Genomic DNA, 6000 nt, shown 5'->3' with positions numbered 1-6000 from the left:
TAGTTTTATAAAACCATAAATGGTAGGAGGTCCTATAGTGGCTGTGGAAGTCACTAGGATATGGGTGGAAAAAGTTAAATGAATTCTCTAGAAATTCTCTGATGTGGGCACTCCACAAGTAATGTATAAGAATATTTTCTCTTAACTAACAGGAGCCATGTCCTTGACATATGCACTTAGGATCAGTGACACGATTAGTTCATGAGAAACAGACATCATCAAATAGGACATTCTTAAGAAACAGAAGCTGCAAATGTCATCACTGGTCGTCAGTCTTGGTATAACGAGGGACATAAAGGTCAATGTTAGCCCAGTGAGATAAATATATATGGCTGAAAATACATTGTAAGTATAAATGGTTGAGGTGTGAAATTAAGGACCGACTGGTTTGTCATTGTTGTGTAGGTTGTCATTTTGCTGAAATAATGCAAGATGGTGTATTTAACTTATCATCTCACAAAGGATTAACTACATTTATGGGCACTGCATGAATATAGTCTTAGACTTTACATTATTCAATAGAATAAGGTTCACAAAATAACATGATCTTAAAAATTTCCCAGGGTTCCATTGTTTTGGAGGGTGAGCCAGTTATCTATGCTTTTAACAAATGCTACAAGCGATTCTTATGCTAAAGGATGCTTGGAAAAGTCTTCATTAGAGTTCATCTTTCAATGAACTCATTGTTAACATGAGGGAAAATAATTGTTCATTAAGTCCAACTAATTTAACAAATTTGATGTTGATATCTTTATTTGCACAATCAATATCTTTGGTATCCCTAATTTTGTTTTTTTGTTTTTTCTTCCTTAATAGAAACAGAAGTGACAGGCATGAATTCTCTAAGAATCTTATTTTTTATTAACACTTAACTATTTTTTAAATTAACACTTAACTATTAATTAGTCTACTTTTCTTCTATGATGGGGCATTTTTTGAAGTCATGTATTTCATGAAAAAGTTGGACTCAATTTTTTTCCTAGTTCTTTTTTTCTCCCTTCTTTTTGAGATATTTTCAAATGAAGTAAAATTGTCTATACATAGTTCAGTTTTTTCCTCAGGACATCTTCATTGTGAGCTCTGATGAACAAATTGGGAGAAATTGTTAAAAAAGGAAGACCCAGTTTATGGTGACATTCATCCGCTGCAGACTTTAATCTTGTATTCCAAAGAGTGACAGCAGTTGTAATGACAGAAATAACAAATCCTACACCTGTGTTTCTCAAAGAGTTGTCTGTAGGCCTTCACATTAGAATCACCTGGGAAGCTTGTTAAATAAAGAGATTCTGGGCCCCACTCCAGCACTATCAGACTTAAATGTGAATAACCATTTTTAACAAGCTTTCCAGGCAATTCTTCTGAAGCGTAAAATTTGAGACCCAGCAGTTTGGCTCTTTTAGTTTTCAACTCTGATTTTTTTTTTTTTTAATAGAATCACCTGGAAAGTTTGTTAAAAACAAAACAAAACAAAGCAAAACAAAATAAAACAAAAACAAAAAACCCTAGCAACTGACAATGGGGACAAACTCCTGACTGGTTTACTTTGAATCTCTGGGACTCTTTAAATCTTCCCAGGTGATTGTAACTGCATCCAGGTCTGAGAACTATGACAGCGGGCCCATTGGAAGAATGCTCTGAACGAACAATTTCACCCTTCGCCAAGCCTTTCTGTCGCAGTATCAAGCATACCAAAATCATAATTTCTATTCATACCTTATAATGTTTAGCAATCAATTTCACCTTTCACTTAGGAAAAGCATGCTGAGACCATTTAAGAAAGGATTTTTATTCAGATGTCAGTTTTCCTTTCAAGTTCATAATTGTATAAATCATTCTTTATTGCCAAGGACAATTAAAGAACTGAGATATTTCATCACTTAATTTAAACCAGCTATTGAGTGTCCTAATCTTACGGTTCTGACGGTCATTTTGGTAGGTTTTTCGCATATTCTTCTGCTGTTTTGGGAGATGTTTCACCTTTTATTAGTTTTTTTCCTCAGAAGTTATATATTTGACTATCTTAGCAATTTTTCCTAATCCAGTCATTCATGAAGCATCTTGATGACTTTTGCCATTTATCATCTTTCCCAGATTATTATTTACCTATGTTTTTATTTAAATCATGTAGTTATATATCATTCTGCCATATAAACAGAACTAGAAATAGTACCCATAAAGTCAAGTTTGTTGTACTTACATAAGTTTTCTTTAAATCCTAACACATGTTCACATACATAACTATTCCAATAAAAACCTCCCCCTGTGTACCATCTAAAACCAATGACACCTCACGGTGATAAAAATTCCTAATTTAAGCAAACATTGGCTAAACTATTGGTCAGATTTAGATGCCCTCTATTCTTCAGAACTTCACCCTGCCCTCCCCTCCCACACATCAGTATCACTGGGCATTAAACATTAATTGATCAAGGACTTTTTCGAATTACTCTTACAGGCCATACATAAATGCTAAAATCCCACAGCAGTAAGTGGGTCACAACTATTTTAATTCTCTGAATATTTGTCTCAATCTCTGTTTCTATTTTTCCTGTAAATGTAGATCTGATATCAATTAGGAATCTCCTAAAATAAGTTAAGGTGTTCCATGGGTATCAGTCTTTTAACCACTTGTTAATAGTATGGGTGAAATTGAAAATTCCTGAGAATTTAAATGCATATGTGTAAGGTGCACAAATAGTCCCAAATATTCTTCAACTACAGAGTTTTCTCTCCCGATACTTTTAATAATGGGTCAGGTCCTAGGATTCACAATTTGAAATACAATATGGGAATTATACACTGAGTCATAATCCATATAACATTTTACTTTTTCAGTAGAAGTTATTTTTCACATTGAAAAACCCTACTGAGGTAGAAATGACTTTATGAAATTTTAAATATATTAATTACTTTGAAGTCCAACCTGAAATAACCTTACAGGGTTTTTATAAATATTACTTTCCATTTTCATAATGATTTATCTTGGCTTCATCTTTGATAAGTGTTTCTTGAAAGGCTGTCCTAAGATAGGAGTTCTGCCTAAACAGCCCATTCATTCTAAGAGGCTTCTGGTTGTTCTTTTGTTAAGCTTGTGATGGAAAGATTTACCACCATTCCCCTCCCCCCAAATAAATAAATTTTAGGTTTACTTATCTTTACCATAAAATGAAAAGTAAGGCCAAAAACATTTCTCTTTAGGAATGACTGTGCACTATAAGTAGGTGCAGACAAAGTAGAAAAACAAGATGATTAAAGATCTTGGTCACTTTAAAATATTACCTGAGGGGACTTTATTTTAAGGTCATTATGTGAGTAGTACCTTAAAAAGAAAGGAATAAAACCTGGGGAGCAAGAAGTAAGGAAGAGAAACAGCAAAGAGGACTCACGTGCTATAATTCCTTTCCTTTCTGTTTCTCCAAGAATGTTATGAAATACATGAAGGAAAGATGCAGAATTTAACCTTGAAACAATCATTGATGTGATAATGACTTTTAAGTGATCAAATTTGTGATTCAAACCTCCCCATAATCCAGGAGTGAAGAACAGAAGAGGGATTCTAAGTGAGCTTGATTTTTTAGCAAGGTTTTCTTTTTGTTCAGCCAATCAGCCATTTCTTAAATCCCTTCTTCATAATCATAATAGGAATTAAGTCTAAGAATTATATACTTATAGAGACATAAACAGAGAGGGAAAGAAAAGTTTAACAACAGTTATCAAATTAACGAAGGTACTTACATCTGTTTCAACAACACATTATTTAATTTATTTTCATCTATAATCAGTTAGAAACCAGAAGAAACATTTGTAGCTTAATAAATAATTTAATTTCTTGAATTTCTATGTAACATATAAATTTATTTTTACAGGATATATAGAGAGCATACTCATAGAGAGCAACAGACTTATGAAACGACTATAAAACACAAATTATAATTCAAGTTTAAAATTTCTCATTTTTACACTTGTATTTGTCTATTTTCCTATTGCTAGTCAAAGCAAAACCAAATATATAATTGTAAGTATTCTAAGAAAAAAAAAGCGCCTCCATCACCTACGCGTGAGTTACATACATTCTAGATTGTACAAAATCAAAGAGGGTAGGCAAAACTAAAGGGAAACACTATGTAAAATGCACTTTTTACTGACTGTTGAACATATCTGAGAGTGTCTGAGTTTAAAATTTGACTTGAACACCAGCAGAGGAAAATGACTAAATTCACTTTCCTACTTGGGTTCCCTCAAACTCTGAAAATGAAAAAGTTTTTACAATTCAATAGCAGATTATATGAACATATCTCCACAACTTTGGTGGAAAGAACACACTAAAAATTCTAGTTACCAGGAGCATATGCTGCAAGGAATTTGGACAACTGTCCATGTATCCTAACATAAAGATGTCTTCATCCCAGGTGAGAATTAACCTAAAACACTCACATCTGATCTCCCCAAATTTAGTCTCTCATTGACTAGTAAGGATAGATCCAAATTACTTTGCCACATGTTCATGCACTATGTAATATGTCATTTTACATTAAATCTTTTTTTTTTTTTAATGACCAGCATGCCCTTTGAAACTTAAGGTTATCTGGACTATGAAGATTGAAATTTACACAACATCAATATTACACATAAGAGTCTCAAGTTCATGTGCAGTTCTTCAGTTTCTATTCATTTAGTAGTGGAGGGAACAGTGTAATGATTTCGAGCGATTGCCTGTTTGTTAAGAAAGAGAATACTTTTTCAGGCTCGTGGACCCTGGGGGATGCATCAGTGAAGGTAGTGAATGGTAGAAAAACAACAGTGCCTTACTTTACTAAATTGAATGAAATAGGAGTTTGTCAGTGGACTCAGAGACTACTTAGAGGAATAGTTACTAACGGGCAGGAGGAAAATTTTCTTTATATCTTGCATGTTTTGTATTCTGAGCCTGGAAGAAAGAAAGGATACCTGATGGAAGATGAGAACGTTCTTCTTAGTCTGGGCACTTTCTATGGATGTGACCGAAGTTGGAAGATGAAAAGACACGTGAGATTAGGACAGGGATGCACTCATCATCATCATCATCATCCTTCTCTTTACTCAAACTCAGTCAAGCCTTATAGCTCCTTGTGACAGTATCTTAATTATTAACATAGCACAAACTTTCCCCTTGCTGCTGGTCATGAGTAAAAAATAAAACTAAATAACCACCATCTCACTTCAGTTGATTCCTTAAAATTCTTCATATTGCTCCAAAGTTGTATCATAAATCCCGAAACTGGCAAAAGCACAATGGTGGAAAATCAAGCGTCTGAGCAATCCTAAATCTTGGCACAAGAAAATGAAGTCTCTTGGGAAAAATATGTCAAGTGGTTGTTTCTTCTACTCCTGTTTAGTTTTGTGGTGGGAAACATGATTAAACCCAAATCATAAAGAAGTTTCATGAAATAAGGCATCATGCCAAGGCATACACACTCTTCCAAAACTATCTTTTGAGTAAACTAAGAAATGAGTAAACTAGCAGAGTAGTAAGAGTCAATTCTCATTTCTCTGGGCCTGAATGACTTGCCATCATACCACATTTTTCCTATCAACCAAGTCTCCCACAATGTCCAGTCATGTTGGAAGAGGAATTGCCTCTGCTCGTCAAAAGAGCGATAATCATTCCCTGAATTTTCATGAATGACGGGTAAGGAATCATAGGCCTAACAATACTGGCAAGATATGCGCTTTATGTGAATGTCAGCTTCTGAGAATATGACCTAAATCCAAACATCAGTAGCTTTTCAGGTGATGGATGTCTTTGAGACTCACATCCAGGAAAACACCAGTTTTGCACACATTCACAATGTGGTCTGGAATTTCAAGGACTTCTTTATTTCCTTCAGTCCTTTTTATAGACTCAAAGTGTCCTTGAACCCAAGTTTAAGGTCCATTGTTAAGGATAATCAAAATTTGACTGTTAACTGCTTTCTTTGCTCGGAACAGTCAAGCGGGAAGGGTTCAGGAGAAGGCAAGGAA

This window comes from Phoca vitulina, unplaced genomic scaffold (genome assembly GCF_004348235.1).
Source record: "Phoca vitulina isolate PV1807 unplaced genomic scaffold, GSC_HSeal_1.0 scaffold35, whole genome shotgun sequence".
NCBI classification, from domain to species: domain Eukaryota; kingdom Metazoa; phylum Chordata; class Mammalia; order Carnivora; family Phocidae; genus Phoca; species Phoca vitulina.
This window is presented reverse-complemented; position numbering follows the sequence as displayed.